We start from the raw sequence: 19,469 nt of genomic DNA, 5'->3' as shown, positions 1-19,469 counted from the left end.
AGGACATGCTGGAGGGATAGATTCCTGTCCCAGAGACTTCCCATACTCTGGAACAGGCTACCCATCTATGTCAAGCAAAGCTCTTCATTAGCACTCTTCAAGAAAAATCTTGATGAGTGGCTGGGAAATAGGAAATACACCCCGGGGAACACTTCTGTGTCTCTGCTCGACAGTGGCATAGGAAAATAACTTTCTTGGGTGGCATAATCCAGGGAACCTTGTTGGCTAGGCATACGTAGGCCCTTGGGCCGATAGCCTGGTACCTACCTATGAACCAATGTCTGAGCCCGCCTCATAGCTCTCAACCTCTTAGCACAAAAAATCTGGAAAAAGCCAAAAATAGGGAAAAAAAATTAAAATATCGCTCTTATAAACTTAAAAAGCTTCTAGAATAAAAGGTATTGTGCTACCATGCATTTTATAAAGGATATGAAGTCTGAAACACAAATGCCCACTGCCTGTCATCATTTAGTGAATTCAGTCCTCACTGATTTGCCACAAAAGTCCAGAAAACCACACATTTTATGAGGAACAGACCAAAAATATGAGGCAAAAATCTGGACATTCTGTGAAAATCTGGAGAGTTGAGAGGTTTGGCCCACCTTTGATGAAGGACTCCAACTACCCCTACAGTGACACTGCAAGCCAAGGAGAATTACTATAGCTGTTGCTGTCGATTCATTTTTCCTATATATAGTCTTACCTGCTTAGTTTACAGACAAGGTGGTTAAACCCTTAGTGTACCTATGAGCTTTACACATCATTAACTGCAGTCAGGGACATCCTACAGCATGCAAGGTAAGCAACCCAGCAGTAACTTCTTAGTTTTCTCAGTTGTCTCGCATACTGGTTCAACATTATGTCTCAGATCTAAAAAAGTTGTGCAAGATGTTCCCACACTTTTTGTGTAGACAACATAATACAAAGTGTGACATGCCCTGGTCACTGTGCTCTGGGATTTCTGCCTTTTGTCCCAAACTAGGATAATTGATATATCCGTCTCATGTCATACATTCATGAAAATAATGGTGACACTTTAATGACCCTTAACCCCAAGAGAAATAATAATAATTGATAACAATCAAGGTCATACATTTCAGCCCATTAACCTCACAAATAATATCCAGAACGCAGTGCTTCAAAATCAGAATGAACAATGTTTGGTTACTAAAACAAAACAAACAAAGAAAAAATATTTAAGTTAAATATGCTCACTTTTATTTGCAACCATGCTTATAAATGATATAATGCAAATCTATTTTTATTATATCTACCCATACATAAATACATACACACAAGAGCATGCATTATATGCATAAACTACAAGACCCAACCAAGATAAAAATCTTCACTGTGTAATGCCTTAAATGTCCTGTAGTGGCAGCCTATGGGATATATGCAAATGACCCCTTTACAGACATTACAACTACATGGCTTCTGAATGCCCATAACTTTTTTCTTCTTACTTGTTAAGTCTTTATGGGTCCATTCATAACAAAAATTGCCAAACCCCACTAGCTGTAGACATGCATGTTTCAACCTTTTTGTTGAGCTCACCAGTACAGCATAAATGCATAATGGCATATCTAAAGCTAGTGGGATTTGGCTTGAATGTCTTCCTTGGTATGTGGTCCCCAAGCCATACCCGAGACATCAATGGTTAAGGACTGATTTGGAGGGGTAAGTCTTCTAAGCAAGCACTTGCTCTTTCTGATTTGGTTTCCTTTTTTTATACATGGAAGGATTGGGATAGTATGTTCCAGAACTGAAACTGCTAGTCCCAGGTATTCTTTGGGTACCCCTGATATTTCCTCATGGTGTGCAGCCTGGTTAATCACACCTCAAAAATATGGTGGATGTCATGTGGTCCAGAACGCTCAGACATGCATGTCTGTCATCAAATATTTCATTAGCATGTCCTGAAAAGGGTAAACCATAGATGCACTGTAGTCCAAGAGGGCACCAAGGAAGGACATGTTCCTGGTAGGGCACGTTACACTTCTAAGCCTAGTCTGTTGATACAGATTATGGTGTACTCCAATGTCCTCTGCATTTCCTCATGGCATTTAAACATAGTTGACTATGGTCCTGAAGTGAGCTATAGCTGGAGCCCAGCATTTTATAAAACCTCTGGATGCAGTAGCCAATCCAAAGGGCAAGAAAATTAACTGGTAATGGTGACCTCCTACTACAAATCTGCCTGTGACCTCTGAAAATAGGGACATGTAGGTATGTATCCTTAATATATAAATTCAAATTTATAGCCTGAGAACCGAAATTTAATGGATCACTAAGTAGTTGAGCCTTCACATCCTCATACAAGGAATGGATCCTTAATTAAGAATGTCGCCTAATAACTGAATCTTTTGCAGCAGCCCTGTATACAGTAAATGTACCTTCATATCCACATGCTACTGCATGTTTCTCCCAACTGTGAAATAACATGGGCATGGCCAATCGTAGTTGTCTTCACAGTTTCATCTTGCATTCTTCCCCCACAACTATCTTGGAGTTGCCCAGTGATGTGTTACTTATACTTCAGAACAGGTTCTGAACACTCAGAGCTCTGAAAGCCAAGGTTGCCAAGGTGTACACTTTTTTTTATAAACCCTATGCGCTATCCTTATGGGGCTTGTCTCTCCCACATTGATATTTTCCCTTCCTGGATGACAGAAACCGTATGCATGCAGAGAGAAGGAAAAGCAGTTGGGTACTCATCTCTAAATGATTTGGTAGAAACCAGCTACCAAAGGCTTTCAAACTGACGTTTAACCATGGCTGCAGCAAAGAAGTTCTGAGTACCGAGTGTGCGGATGTCACCTTTATACATTACACCTGCATGTGGAGCATACATCTGATGTATGACACTAAGAGGATGTACTTTGGTTTACTGGCCAGACATTGGGCTATCCTTGGCAGAGGATCCCATATGTGATGAATACTGCAACAGTGATAAGGAATGACATCTTATTGCTGTAATACAATACATTTATTGAAAAAACATGCATTCAACACATTTTTTCAGTAAATGTACTGAGAAAATGAATTTTTGAAATGTACTTTTTTTCAGTTAAAAGCATAGTAACTCAGTGCAGAGCAACTATTATGGACGTGTGTGTGTGTGTGTGTGTGTGTGTGTGTGTGTGTGTGTGTGTGTGTGTGTGTGTGTGTGTGTGTGTGTGTGCATGTACATATGCATGTCTGTGCATTTAGATTACACTTCATTAATATTGTTCAAAAGTTTGTGGAACCATTTTAATACAAAAACTAAATATACCTGAACAATATCTGGAAGTGAGAACTTCTTTTAATCTCCAAGAAATACCTTTTGTTACGAGCTTTGCAAGGTAAAAGCATTTCCCAACCACTGTTGCAACATGATGGTCAAATGTGAGGGAACTATTCACCCAAGTACTTAGGTCTCTCACTACCTTTTCATTTTGAAGTGGAGTGTTATCAAGATAAGCTTTGAATAGTGGTCTGAATGTTGAATAGGTGCAATCATCTAAAACTAGATGTATTACTGACAGATACCTAACAAAAAACATCTAGTGGAACTAGGTGCTAGTCAGAATTAAACAATTAAGCTTGCTTTCCCTTAGCTAGAAGCTTGGAGCGATAGATGAAAATGGTCTCCAAAGTGCTGACAGACTGTTATTTGACAACGCCTCACTGAAAAAGAATGCTGCATAACATCCACCTAATGGGAAACTGTGTAGCTGACTAAGGGAAACAGCTAATCTGCAAGGAATATTTCATGGTTCTGCAAGAGTCATTAGTACTTATTTGGAATGGGCTGTCTGATTCAGTTAGGAATAAAACTAATCTGGAAGGTATTAACATTCATCTAGGCTCCTGTTTGGGAACTGAACTTATGTAATTTCCTTGTGACAAGAATTACATGTAACAGGTGCCATCAAAGCAACCATTCTTAAAGAGAAATTTTAAAGGTGAGATCTAGCAACATTACACAGGTGTTATCCAGAATGTGAAATGAACTGCTGGATAGTAACTCAGATCTGAACATAGAAACTGCCACACTACTGCACTGCTAGATAGTACCTCACAGATCTGAACATAGAAACTGCCACACTACTGCACTGCTAGATGGTACCTCAGATCTGAACATAGAAACTACCACACTACTGCACTGCTAGACAGTACCTCAGATCTGAACACAGAAACTGCCACACTGCTGCACTGCTAGACAGTACCTCAGATTTGAACATAGAAACTGCCACACTACTGCACTGCTAGATAGTACCTCAGATCTGAACGTGGAACGTGTCACACTACTGCACTGCTAGATAGTACCTCCAATCTGAACATAGAAACTGCCACACTACTGCACTGCTAGATAGTACCTCAGATATGAACGTAGAACATGTCACACTACTGCACTGCTAGATAGTACCTCAGATCTGAACACAGAAACTGCCACACCAGTGCTAGATAGTACCTCAGATCTGAACATAGAACGTGTCACACTACTGCACTGCTAGATAGTACCTCAGATCTGAACATAGAAACTGCCGCACTACTGCACTGTTAGACAGTACCTCAGATCTGAACATAGAACGTGTCACACTACTAAACTGCTTGAACACAGAATGTGTCACACTACTGCACTGCTAGATAGTACCTCAGATCTGAACACAGAATGTGTTACACTACTGCACTGCTAGATAATACCTCAGATCTGAACACAGAACGTGTTACACTACTGCACTGCTAGATAGTAACTCAGATCTGAACACAGAACGTGTTACACTACTGCACTGCTAGATAGTACCTCAGATCTGAACATAAAACGTGTCACACTACTGCATTGCTAGCTAGTATCTCAGGTCTGAACATAGAATGTGTCACATTACTACTCCAAAGAAACACCACAGTCTTGTGTTGTCATAAAAGTTTTTTTATCAGTAAACCAAACAAACTATTTTATCTTCCAGGGATAGGCAACTCCTGGCACTAGTGTCAAAGACCAGTACTTCTGCCATTTTGCTTGCCACTTCAGAGAGCACTATATTGATTACTGACATCATAGCCTTGCTAGTTCACTTTTCTCACAGGATTTCTTGCAAACTGGGGCCTACATACTGACTGTGATTAGTGACAAATATAACCAATGTATTTAAAATATGAATGAATATTCAAACCACCCCATTTATCTCACTTGCACTTTATCTATCTTGCACTTGAACATCATGCAAAACTAGAAGTAATGACTGCTGGCACTACGGCTTTTAAAAAAAAGTTGACCAACCTTGCCTTACTGCATGTCCTAACTGTTATGCTGCTAATGCAAAACAATACACAATATTTTTCATCTCACTACTGCAGATTACATTAAGGTGGGGGGGGGGGGCAGTAGGATTTCATTAATTTTATTTGTTTTTAGTGTTTTGTTTGAAAGACAAAGATTAATTGGAATAATATACTAGTGACTACGGCAACACTCTCAAACTTAAAACAATACATACAAAAAAAAAGAAACATACAAAAAAGTACACATATCGCTTGGAGTTTAATGTCCTTATCTGTTTCATTCTCTCTCTGTCTTTTCTTGAGGAACACAGTGTTTAATGAGGAAAACATAACTGCTAACAATGAATACAGTGCAGCACACATGGAGCAATTCTGTCACACTATAGCTGCTTCACACAAAAGGTAAGTCAATAAAAAAACTGTGGGGCACCTGTAACAATACATACGCTACCAGGTGTCTCAAAGTGTGGTTATTAATTAAATAAAACAAAGCAAGCATGGCATTATTACAGGACCTATCCAACAGACTGTGAGGGGAAAAAGATCATGAGCCCACAGTAGGAGTTTCTGCTACACTGGAAGGTTACTGCAGAGCAAACTCAGCCACTGCTAGAGATGAAGGAATGGGAAGCAATGGACAAGTATGGAAAATGTGCTATGAACTACTGCAACAGAATCACAAATGCCAACAATACAGAAAAGGTGAAACATAAAGGCATCTACAGACAGCATCAAGGGTGGCAAGAAGATACGAACCTGAACCTACGTGACTGGGAAGCAAATTCAAACCTAACAACTTGAATGTAGCTAGGATGAGGCTGCACACATTGAGTGAGGATAAAACTGTGTAAAGGGGCCGGAAGTTTCTTGGTGTTCTAAACTACGTACAAAGAAACAACGCAAGACAATAAGCAAAGCGCATCAGTTTAAAAATAGAAATGCACGGTTCGATTTTATGTATAAAGTAGTGCTGAAATGAACTGTGAGGATTTTACCTCCAGATAATGTCAGTTTTCAGAAATATTGTTGGTGAATTGTTGCTGGGGCTAGGGACGTCTGGTCTATCCTGCTTGGCTTAGTATCACTGGAAACCTTAACGAATGAGCTGACAGATGAGGGATAGCAGGATGACTGGAATCCTGCACTGCAGAATCTCAATCTGTCACCATTTCAATTACTAACAGGAAGATTAAAAAAAACCTTTCCCATCTACATGTCTGCTAGCACCTAACAATCAGGGCAAGTTAATATTAATAATCAAAAATGACACAAACATTATTATGAGAAGCATGTTAGAAGACTCACAGAAACTGCATGGAACAGATGGTGAGAATCCAGCAATCTTGGCAGGATAAGCAGCTTCAAAGTACAGTGACTGCTCAAAGAGTTGAACAGAGATTCTGTTTCAAGAAGATGGCCAGTTAAACAGAAGAGACCACGGACATTTCTAACACATGAATGTCTGCTCAACAGAGTCAAATACAAGCTGAAAAAACTCTGAGCAAAAAGATGTACTGAAGCCGTATGCCAATGTCCTCTCACATGAAAAAAGCATCCTAACCATGTCTTCATTAGTGTCTGAACAACCAGGGATGCCTCAAATGGCATGTCAGAGAGAAAAAAGCCCTATTAAACATTCTAGATTTGGAATACCACTGAAGAAGCTAGCAAGATATACAGAAAATCTGAGAGCTGATCATAACGATAAAACCTGAAAAGCTGTATTTTCTAAAATGTCTACCGAATATGAATGAAATTCTCATCCAGTGTAAACAGCCTAAGATAAGCTCAGTTTGGAGTTAAACATAATCTAAATATAATCACTACACAGTAATGCATTCCACCTTATGGAAAATAAAACAGTGTATTTCATAACTAGACGATGCAGATGTACTATATTGTGGACATGTATTTATGTATTTTTATATATTCTAGCTCGCAGAAATGCACTTCATGTACTGAATCTATTTTTAGAAGACAGTCACAGTGTAAAAATATAGTGGCTGGTCACATATACAAGTTGGCTGCCTCTGTTTTGAACATTAAAATGTTGCAAGAAATGTTACTATGAAGAAATATAAGTGGTGTATCATAAATCTGCCTACATGGCTGTTGGTATTCCCAAGGCAAGTACAACAACTGCTCATTTTTATCAAAGGTAAAAAAAAATGCTGCATGGAGTGCAGTAGGCCTTTAATTAAAGGAGAAGTCCTTTATATTGCACTACAGTATTAGCAATGATATTTAATATAAGTGCCTAAACTGGAGACAGAACCCACAGCCTTCTGAATGTCTGTCATAAGACTGCTAGTCTGCATTCTTGCCAGTTACATTTCTTACACTGCAGTTCACTGTGTATCCCCCAGCTTTAGCACTGATTGGTGCAAACTAGCCTTTCATCAGCAAACTCACAAATGAAGCCCCTGAATGCAGTTTATTTTTACATTCAGAATAACAAGGGAACATAAAGGATGCAACCATAAGCAGAGCAATAAATACTATGGGTCTAAAAGTCTATCAGCATGAATATGTAAAGATATTGATCTACAACTCTGACTCATGAGACATATTTCACTGAAAATTGGCAATGAATGACATATGACGCATTTCTTCTGCATAAATGCATGCCAAGAAGGCTGGCATGCACCCAGCTTGGCACATTTACTTTTTTATACGTAAAAATACACATTTTATAAAATTAAATTGAAACATCAATTCATATTAAGTCAATAAGGAACAGTATATTTTTTCTAAGCTTATTTTACACTGCTTTGAGCTGAAACTTTAATCTCTTTTTCTTTATTTTAGAACACGTTTATTCACCACTGTTGTGAAATATTTCCATCATAATCTGTGGATGTTAGACTCCTATTGTCTCCAAACATTTTTTTAGATATTTTGCTGTCATTGCTTAGCGGCAACAACATTCCCTTTTGGGTCACAAGAACAAACCTAACTAAAACTAAAGGTTGTGATCAAATCTAGAGGTCAAATCAAAACTATTCATAGTCTAAAAGGCAAAACACAATTAACACCATGATCCCAAAACAAAGGATCCATACATAATATTAAAGGAACAACATTCATCTCAGAAAATAGACGGTGCAGATACCCATTAAAAGATGCTCTATTTCCGATGAGACCTGCAATAAATAGTATTTGTGGTTCTGATAAAAGAAAATAGGATGTTATGCCAGTGTTTCTGTCCATCTTGGCAACATAAATAAGAATCCAAGCATCATTAAGAAAAGGGGAAAAAAGCACATGGGAACATGATGGCATAATTTAAGGATCAAACGTGCAAAGCATAGAGGCAATGTGAGACAACAGTAGTCAAGGTTTTTGGAACTCTATACAAACTTGCCGACTATCACTACACTGAAACAACATAAATAGCTGATTTGTATATCAAACTCCTGTGCTGCCTACAGCAGGCATTGCCATCCTTTTCTATGATGTAATTTCTAGTATGGTGTTACATATTTAGTACACACACACTAAAAAGCATTACATCAGAGGCTGGCCTACTTGCAGTGAAGCAGGACAGTCTTCTGGACCATAAGTAGTACGCATTCAAGAATGAAAATAAGCCACTGGAAATGGTATCCCTGTAGTAGAAAGGATGATGTAGCCACTTGCCACCTCTTATCCCCAATGGTGAATTATGGGATTAACCGCAGCATGGCCAACATCACACAAAGGCCAAAGGTCTCTGCGCACACACTAATACTTGGTGTAGGAAGGCTGACAAGAATATGTCAGCTCATCAGAACATCAAGGACAAAGGAAAAGGAGGTTAATTATACTAACTGCTAGAGGAGCTCCAATAGTGGCAGAAGTGGAAAAAAGATAATGATAGATTTGTATTAGTAAGGGGCTACTGGGCAAGGGAGGAGGATTACAATGGCATGTATTTAAATTCCACTTAAAACTGCTACAATGGAGCTTCAGAAAATTCTGGGAGAAACAATCAGTTTTCTGCAGGGGAATATTACATATAGGTGGGGACTGGAAGTTGATTTGTAACAGTGAGGATGTATCTGGGGGGTCTAGAAGGGAACACATAACAAAAGAGGGTATATTTCTGAGGAACTTTATGAAGATATTTGGTATGGTAGATGTGAATTCAGTAGCAGGAAGTCAGAGAGAATTTACATATTATTCTCCAAGGTACAATACTTGGGCTAGACTACAAAGAAATTATATTTCACAGGAACACATGCATTTATTTGAAAGCTTTGATACACATCCAGTAACAGTTTTGATTGGTGCATGACCAGAAGCAAAGACAAAATGCAGGACAATGAAGTAAAAATTAGACAGTGGCGCTTCCCCACCTACCTGTTAAAAACAGAGGAATTTAAGAATTTTGGGTAGTGAAAATTGAGAGTTATTAGGGAAGATAGAATTTTCTTCAGAAGCTTTAGCTAATGAGTGGGACAAAATGAAAGTGTTGTTTAAAAACAGGGTGGAAATAAAAAAAGAACTATCATTAAGAGGTAACAGGAATTATATAGAGGGGATGACAATGGTTAAAGTATTGCAGAATAAGGGGAATCTCACAGAACAAGAGGAGGAGCAACTGTAGAATGAAAAGAAGAAAATAAAGGAGTATCTGGATAATATGCATGCTTAGAAAGATTGCTGTTAATCAACAGGTTTTAGATAACTCCAGAGCACAAAAGTTTTTACCACAATGACTCAGACTTCCGCGGTGGTGCAGAGGTGGCGTTGTTGCTTCACAGCAAGAGGTTCTCCCGTTTGATTCTCGGCTTGGGTTGGGAGTGCCTTCTGTGTGGAGTCTGCATGTCCTCCCCGCGGTCGAGTGGGCATTCGAAAGACATGCATTGAAAGGGCATGCCTTCGTTGAAGGTTGGGTGTCAGGCTGGCAACTCGACACCATAAAAAAACAACTGCCAATCATTAGCAGACCGGAGTTCCACTGTGGCAACCCCTAACCGGGAAAAGCCAAAAGACAAACAAAACAAACTTAAAAAGTAATGACTTAAAAAGACTTAGAAAGTAGAAAGGATTGTTGCCAAAGTAAGGGAGCCTGTAACAAGAAAAATAATCAGAGATCCTTTCAGAAATATTGGGTGAGCAAATGGGTATAACTAAAGAAATGATTAGTTTGAGCTGGGACACAGGATCTGAACTGCCTAGACATAAATCCTTGTTAAAGTTTAATTCTGGTGGCTGCAAAAAAAAATAGTTACTAGAAAATGGAAATCAAAGTCTAAACCAACGGTATTTGAAGTTGGAATTGGGATCTTTATAAAAGGGTAGCAACAAATGACACTGAAATAAATGGAAAGTGTGGAAACAATACATGCAGAGTAATAATCTGCAGGGAGACTGATGCTGAAGGGAAGGCAGGACGTGAACAATTTATGTAATGTAGGATTGACAGTGATACAAAAGAACATATTTGATGTATAATGCATGCAACATGTTAATAGAGTTTGTTTTCTTTTATATAAATATATGTTTGCCTATTTCTTAAGACAGAATTCAATAAATGTGTTAAAAAAGACTATGTCACTATACACCATGAAATTACACACACAATGTCAATGCACATTGCTTCCTTCTATCTAGAGTCTATGATCAGCTACAATGTGATAGCTCCTGGTCTCTCTCTCTCTCTCTCTCTGCCAGGTCATACCTCCCTTTCCCTAACTGGAGTTAAGAGTAAGGTTCCACATCCCAAATGAGGAGGTCCTATTCAGCAAAGCATTACATTTAAAATGTTTTAAACCATAGAAAAGGAGTCACTGCTGTACACTTGGTGAGTGACAGGGGGTCCAAGAAGACAGCTAGACGGCTGTAGTGGCTGGGCAGGGAATGAAGCCTACAAATTAAAACAAAGCATTACTGCATAAACTTTTCAGTTTATAGCTAGCAATATTCTACTCTGGATGCAGTTATCTTTGTTGGCTCACCTGCACTAACTTCATTTATATAATGCTGAAACCTTTAGTGGCTTGTTCTGGGCAAAATAATGCCTCCTTAGAATTAATTTGTGCTTTGCGACTACCATGGTATCTGCCTGCAACCTTTGCAAGGAAGGACTTTTTTGCACATAATGGACCAATACAAATAGTACAGGTCTTACTCAGGAGGATGAAAAGTCAGAAAAGTTTGAGGCAGACATACAACAATTCTGTAAAACATTAAGCCAGCAGGGGAAGGAAGTATCCAATTAAAAACGGACTCTGTTTAGCACTTTTCTTCTTTTAATACAACTCTGAACTTCATCATTAACAGACCAACAGTTCTCTCAACACTAAAATGCACAAACCAACACATCACATGACCAAACAATTGCCTTAACAGTGATTAGATACAATAAGCTTGTCTGTTTTAAACATATCCTGCAAAAGTGCTTCTTCTTAAATAAGTTAAAAACTCATAAAGTCTTCTGTTTTTTTTTTTAAATGTAATGTTTAACATCATTCAAGCCTCGTGACTTGTCAGAAGATAAACGTATCTGCCGTAATGCTTCCTTGATTTGAAGTCATGTATTGAAGTCAACAATTAAAGGAGGCATAACTAAACTATCGTGAACATAAAAATAACATTTCCTAAAATTGCAGCAAGCAAGGCAATGTTTGGCTAGTGCATTCTTTAAATCATTGTTTTAATAGCTGCAACATGTTCATAAATACATTTAGCAAGATTTCTGACAATTTTGCCCTCATAAAAACTGGGGCAAGATTCACAAAATGCAAGGTGAAAGTATCTTTGAGTGTAGCAAGTGTACCTGTTTTTAGCCCAAATCTGAGTTTGATCATGCTGTAAAATGACAGAAGAACCTTCAAAAATATATCTGCAATATTTATAATGTTGACAACAAAATGTGCCAACACAAGAATGATGCAATGTGTTAGAAACATTAAAGCTAGAGCATCTCATCTCAAAAAATGTCAGTGCATAGCTAAGTTTAATAATAAAAGGAATTTTACTGCAAGACTACCTAAAAGATGTGGTTTAAAAGTAGTATGCCCAGCAATATAATTTTCTTAAATTATCTATTAGTAAAAGACATCTCTTTCAAGAAAAAAAGTACAGCCAGAATATAAGAAGTGTACACTAACTTCTAGTTCAAGCAAAACAGGCATTCTGAAAAAAAGTATTTAAGAAAATTTGTAGTTTGTTAAATTAAAACCAAAGTAAATGCACAATTTTTAATGAAATGGTACAAGTCACCGTACAAAACAAATGACTTTTGTTGCATACATGGCATATTGCTTTGCTATGCCATTGACTACCACTCTATCAGTAACTAACATTCTGAAAGGCAGCTGCCTCTGTCCAACGATTTCACAGGACAATTTAGGACAACAGGGCAACATCCTTATCACAAAACATAATGCTTAATATAATAAATGCAACATTAAAGAGGCAAAACAAAGTTTTGACACCAAAATGTGCATCAGAGCCTGGCCTGTCAGTGAAGCAGACAGCACAGCCATAAGACAGAATGAGATTCAGAAATAACATAAGGTTATTACAGTCAAGTGGGCAAGAGGACATTTGGTTGCAAGGGCTGCTCCTGTCCTGCAGCAAACAGGAAGGCATCCTTTACTATAATGACAACAGCAGCCTTGGTTTCAATGACAATAAAAGACCTGTCCAGAGCAAGAGATGGAGATACAGTCAACAGCAAAATAAAGCTATTTATTCACTGGCCTGTGAACACTTTTGTTGGTAGTTCTATATGTTCCTGGTGAGACGGGAGAATCTAAACTAAAAATAATGGTTATTTTACTTGTTAAGCTAATGCACTTTGTATAACAAAACTCCATGACGTTGTAATATACAGCAGTGAAACTTCTGCTCTTCATATTCCACTGGCTTTATTTTGCTACTGTTGATTTGTGGTCTCCGCCAACACCCTTTTTTAATATGGGACACTACCACCTCCATCTTATCCTGTCAATAATTAATTCTTAAGCCACACATATGATATAAGGGTATCAGTGACTTAAATGCATACATTGTAGCCATAATGACCTGAAAACATTTAAAATGACAGTATATTCCAAACTGCTGCCTTCCCTGTATATGGCATCAGTGACAGGCCACAAAAGAATGGATAAATGTCCTTTCTCTGACACCATTGACTATTTATATTATCCATGGTGCCTGTGCCAGGTGACAGAGGCCTCAAGAAGTTAACATACAAAAAACAGGAATATCTGCAGTTGCTGGATCTCTAAGCTACTGTTGGAATACTGCATGCAGCAATCTCCCCAAAGTGAAGCTTCTGGAATGGATTCTGCACTTAAGAGGATCCCAGTTGTGTGAGACAGTGTTTCAACCTTACGAGACAATTTCTCCTTTTCTTAGTATTGTACGATCACGGAAATAATACATATAAAGTAAAGGCATGCAAGGGGTTAAGGGGGCTTCCCTCTTTTCAAAAAAAAAGTGATTGCATCCACAAGTTTGGTGGTTGCAGTTTCGTGGAATTAGTGCTGTGTGCTTTCTTTGTGGCGAGTTCTTCAAGAACTGGTTCCCAAAGGAGAAGGGCTAAAGAAGGCACAGTGAGAAGCATCTTCGAGTGCAATTAGTGGTGGCAATTCTTTAAGTCAGATGACTCAGCTCCTGGCATATTTCCAAAGATGACATACAGTTCATACTGTCACACTATCAGTTCTACTACAACAGTTTTTTTTCTTTAATGTATCTGGCATGACCTGTGTACTTACCAAGGCAGTATTCTCCTGTATCCTGGAAAAAGCATCCATGAGTTTGGGTAGGTAAGGTACGTGTGTGTAAAGCGTGTATCTATTATTAATTGCAAAGTTATCATTCTGGGGACAAGAAAATCAGTTTCCTATCCATATTTCAGTGAGAACCTACCATAGCTTTGGGGGAAGAGGATAATTACATTATTCTAGCAAATGCAAAAGAGGGCAGAAATGTCAAAGGTAACATGCTAAAAAATCTCTACTGCACATCCCGGTGAAAAATAATGAACTGAGAAATGACAGAGTAAACTGACCTTGAACCAAGGACTCCATTAGAATTTTGCAAGAAAAAAGTTCTTAAGGAAAGCATCTCACGTCCTGCTGGAGTCTCTTATCAAACTCTAAAAGAAGTCGGCATTGTGCTACACATCTGCCACTGGCAAACCTCACTGTGTGCCATAAGGTTAATAATGTCTGTAGAGTACTTCATCACAAACACAAAAAACGAATGTGAATCGCAGTACAAATTCTTTGTAAACTTAGTCATGACAATTGCTTCCACACAGCTTAAAACAAAACTTATCCAAAGCAAGTGTAATCCCACAGTTGGGGTACCCTGTACTAGAAGTATGTTTTTGTGGGGGGTTTGGGCTGTGTGATTTTGAATGGTGTGTGTGTGTGTGTGTGTGTGTGTGTGTGTGTGTGTGTGTGTGTGTGTGTGTGTGTGTATGTGTGTGTGTTTTCCACGTGTTGCTCAGTTGATTAGCAGACCACTTAATGACTGTGCTCAATCAGTGCATTTTTTAATGTGTTGGTCATTGAGTATTGATGATGAGTATGAGACAATTGACAATAAAGACCTAATTCCTACAACAAGGGTACATCATATCTTCTGTCTCCAGCATTCCTTCCTTGAAGCAATATGCTATCATATTTCTCTTCAGTATTTCCGGTGCTACAGCAAGTCTGTTTGTACCAATATTGCTTTTGCTAAGGGCTATTTCACTGGTGTGGTAGTAAAGCATCTTACTATGACAGTGTTGGCCTGGATTTAGTTATTAAGATGGATTACCTGGAGTACTGAAAAGGGTGTGGTAAAGCATCTTGTTATGCTACTGGTGATCTGGGTTTAGGTACTAACATGGGTTAGCTGGGGTGCTAAGCCACTGGTAACCTGGATTTAGGTACTAATGTGGGTCAGACCGAGTGCTGGCTAGAGTGCTATGCCACTGGTGACCTGGGTTTAGGAACTACTATGGGTTACACTGACTGCTGGCTAGTATGACATGCCTCAGGTGGCCAGAGTTTAGACACTAAAAGTGGTTCCTTGGACTACTGGCTGGAATGTTAAGCCACGGGTGACCTGAGTTTATGCACTAACATGGGTAAGCTGCAACACTGGCTGGAGAGTTGTGTGGCTAAAACATCAGGAATTAGTTGTCTGCATCAAGGAAGGCATGCCTACCTCAGTTTGGTACCATGGACAGCTACAGAAAGCCGAAGGCTGCACCATGGACTGGCTGCCTGCTGATGGCTTTGTTATATCTAATACATGCACAGTGTGCTACACAGAAAGGATCATGGGAGGAGATAAACCTTCTAGTGCCATCGGCATGACAGCTGCTAGTCCCCTGCTTCTAGAGATCTCTCACTCCTCTGCTGTAGAGCAGAGATTACTGTGTGCCATAAGGTTAATAACTTCTGTAGAGGACAGACAAACATGATAAGGGGATCACATATCAAGCCAGTTAGGACAGAAATTAGGAAGACCAAATAATACCAAAGTGAAATGCTGAGGATTGTTAATAACATTTCTAAAGTAAATAAATGCTAAAAGTTCATTGTTTGGATGCTATGACATTTGAAGTGGCTTCAAGAGAATAGAAATGTATTCACCACTCCAAGGATAACTATCTCAGCAAGAATGTATAATTTAGCAATAACCCATGCCTTGGTGTGGGTTTCAAAGGATTTACCCACAGATGGCATGGTTTGATCATGAGGACAAAGCCTGAGTGATTAAATAAAGCCTTCCGTGGGTAAATCCTATGAGACCCACATCCAGGAGTGGGTTATTGCTACTATACAATAACATCTAAAAAAAAAAAATCGTACTTTTTCTAAACAATGTCATTCTATAAAATAACTTTAGTGCTCTTCTGCTAGTTTCTGGTAGTATGGAGCAAGCAAGATACATAGTGCACATGCCTTCCATACATGTGAATGGCTGCAGAGGATTTTCCTGGATCTGCCACTTCAACATAAAACAGTGGTCTTCTGGCGAATAACTAAGGAATGAAATAACAGGCATGTCTGTTAAAATGTACAAAATTCTGAAGTATACTGTGGAACTGTTTGTAGAGATCGTCCCAACAATGAAATCCATGAGTTTTTTTTAAATATATTCTATTATTCTGCTCCATAGAACAGTCTACAAAAGTCAGATTTTTTTTCTGTATAATTTAAATTTCTCTGCTTACTGGTGGCAGACAAAAAGGGTTAACAGAACTTCGAGTAGGGTACATCAGTATTAAACAAGCATGCTGATAGGTCTGTCCAATCAGCATACAGGATTTTGAATATTCAATTTTTTTATGTTCAAGTGGGAAAAGGTATATAAATATACATTTTTTAAAAAGTTAATAGAAGGAGTTTTTTCATTTACATGTATTTTCTGCAAGAAAGGAAGTGTCAAACCTGTCTGGCTTTATCAAGTAACTCTAAAGATCTTCTCTGAAGAGGTAAGCACAACTGGTCTGGTTGTACTCATTTATGTTTCCATATGCTGGATATGCAATGCACACGGCAACTGGGCCAGCCAATCAGTGTGCATGTTTTTTAATAGAAATAAGCCTTTACTGTATAATAATGTATTTATCAGCAGTGTGTTGTGAACAAATCTGAAGTAAAACTTAGCATTCTGCTGTCCTGCTACAATATGGCAGTATGATTTGCTACTGTGGTATCATAATATAGCATCTTTAAGTACTGTCATTACCCGCATTGGGACTGGGGGGGGGGGGGGTGAATGATCTTGAGGTACTGCAGCTGTGACTCTCACCTGATAGAATGACTGCACTTTCTATAATGTACATATTACTTAACACATGCAAACAGTGTGAAGCGCAGATAAATACACTGCTGTTATATGTATTCCTTATGCAGCTAGTAATGCTGGGACTTGCTTCTAATGCTGGATTTGCAACATGGATGCTGACTGTGCTGTCCAAGCAATGTGCATGTTTTTGAACAGTAATGACCTTTTATTGTATAATATCTTCAGTTAGACAAATGATTCCAAGGAGGTCCACATTCTCTTTTTGACTAGATCATGAGGTACAAGACAATCAAGGACAGCATCTTGTTCTGCCTACAAATTCAGATTATAACAAAGAAGCCATAAGTGTCTGACAAGGACAAGACAATCACTAGAACAGTCTCAGGTTGTCTTTACTACTACTTCATGGAACAAAAATTGAGAAAACAATTTTTAAACCCAGTTCTAAGGACCCAATCTGTCATTACTGATCTGATTTATTGGGTACATGGAGTGGTAGGTGACATTTTTTTTTCAGTAAATCATGCTAAGCTGTAAACAAAGCTTTTATGATCTGCTTTATACTTTAACAAAGAAAGCTGAGGAACACTTTAGTAAGACACCAGTAACTCTGAAATATCAAAATGACTGTACAGCAGTAAAGCAGATACAAAGCACTATGACAATGCAATACTGGTTGAATTTACTATTAGATCTCTGCAAACAGCAAATGGTTTTACTGTCATTTGGGATTATGACCAGCCTCTGTTTATGCCACACCTTTGTTAGATAGTCCAGACTATTTCACACTGAAGGGTTCTGTCACACACTTTAAATATATCCATGGTAAATTATTATTACTCATATTAATTCATCAAAAATGTACGTAAGTATAAAGTAACATATTTTAGCCATGCTGTGAGCTTCCTACATGAAGCTCTTAATAAATAGTTAATGTTCCACATTTTGTCCACTGGTTGCACATTATGAGAGGTATTGTTTCACATTTTGTCCACTGGTTGCACATTAAGAGAGAGAGTGTTTCTCATTTTGTCCACTGGCTGCACATTATGAGAGGCAGTTTTTCACATTTTGTCCACTGGTTGCACATTATGAGAGGTAGTGTTTCACATTTTGTCCACTGGTTGCACATTATGAGAGGCAGTTTTTCACATTTTGTCCACTGCTTGAAACTGTAGTTTTATTGGCCATTTTGGTCAATTCCAAACTCCTTAATCTTCCTCTCTTAAAACCCTCTTTTCCGCATTTTTGTGCATAGCGCAACAGTGGGCAGTGCCGCCTAATTGGGTTTAAACTATTCCTGGTTCCACAAAGTCTGCTCTTCACTTTTTCCCTTAGAACTGCTCTATCTCTCAATTTAAACACCATATTCTCATTCTAAGGCCCTTCACTGGTCCAATTAAGTAATCCTACAAGTTAGCACTATTAAACCATAAGCACTACTTACTCTTATACTCTCTACGATTACCCTGTCCTCTATTGGTCCGTCTTAAAATTCAGTTTCCCTATATTACTCTAGCATGTCCAAAGGTCAGTCAATGGTTTCCTCTCCTGTCCAGCTGGTGAATCTGGGAATTCTGAGGCAATGTTACAACTGTCTCATGTACATGGACAACCCTCTCCTCCTCCAAACAGATTCAAATATATGTGAGAGATGCAACTATTTAGCCAAACTGGAGGCTGAGCTCTCTCATCTCAAAACTGGTGTAACCAGTCAGGAGGAGAAGGTAACCTCACACAACACAATTCCAGTATCACATAGTCCCACCACATCAGCGAACCAAACACATAAATACACAAAAGCATACTCGGAGGCTCTAAATAAAAATCTACCTAAGCAACAGAGACCTCCAAAGCAGACATCCAAGCAAACGCTACCTCAAAACAAAACACGCACAACACATAGCCCATGTGCCAAGCAGCCACAGCCCTTAAGGCTGAATAACACACCTGATACTCTTGTAATAGGTGACTCTATTGTCAGACACACTGACGTCCCGCTCACCAGGCTGAATAAAGAGAAGGTCACGATGAGCTGCCTGTCAGGTGCTAGGATCCGCCACATAACGCAAGCACTCAGGTCACTCCAAAGCAAATACAAATATGACTCGGTCATTGTACATGCTGGTGTGAATGACCTGAGACGTACCTCCCTGGACTACATGAAAAGAGACATAGAGGAGCTCTCTGATCATGTAGCCCAGGCTGGTATGACCCTGACCTTGAGCAGCATCTTACCCTCACCTAGAATGATGCCACAGTACAATGACAAAATGATCGATTTTAACAATTGGCTAAAATTTTGGTGTGATTCAAAGGGGATCCAGTGTCTGTCAGCCTGGGATGACATGCTCGACAAGCCACGTTGCTTCGCTAGGGACAGCTTGCACCTGCCACCACTGGGCTTTCGGATATTGGCAAAGGCTCTTGCCACCCCCATAGTG

The 19,469-nt window shown here is 38.9% G+C and overlaps 1 protein-coding gene across 1 annotated transcript in view; it reads right to left on the bottom strand.

The window, feature by feature from the left end:
- CLCN2 (chloride voltage-gated channel 2) overlaps positions 1 to 19,469 on the bottom strand; it is a 2,181,634-nt gene that overhangs the window by 692,854 nt on the left and 1,469,311 nt on the right.

Source organism: Protopterus annectens, chromosome 4.part1 (genome assembly GCF_019279795.1).
Source record: "Protopterus annectens isolate FY-2018-M chromosome 4.part1, PAN1.0, whole genome shotgun sequence".
Taxonomy (NCBI): Eukaryota; Metazoa; Chordata; order Ceratodontiformes; family Protopteridae; genus Protopterus; species Protopterus annectens.
This window is presented reverse-complemented; position numbering and strand designations above follow the sequence as displayed.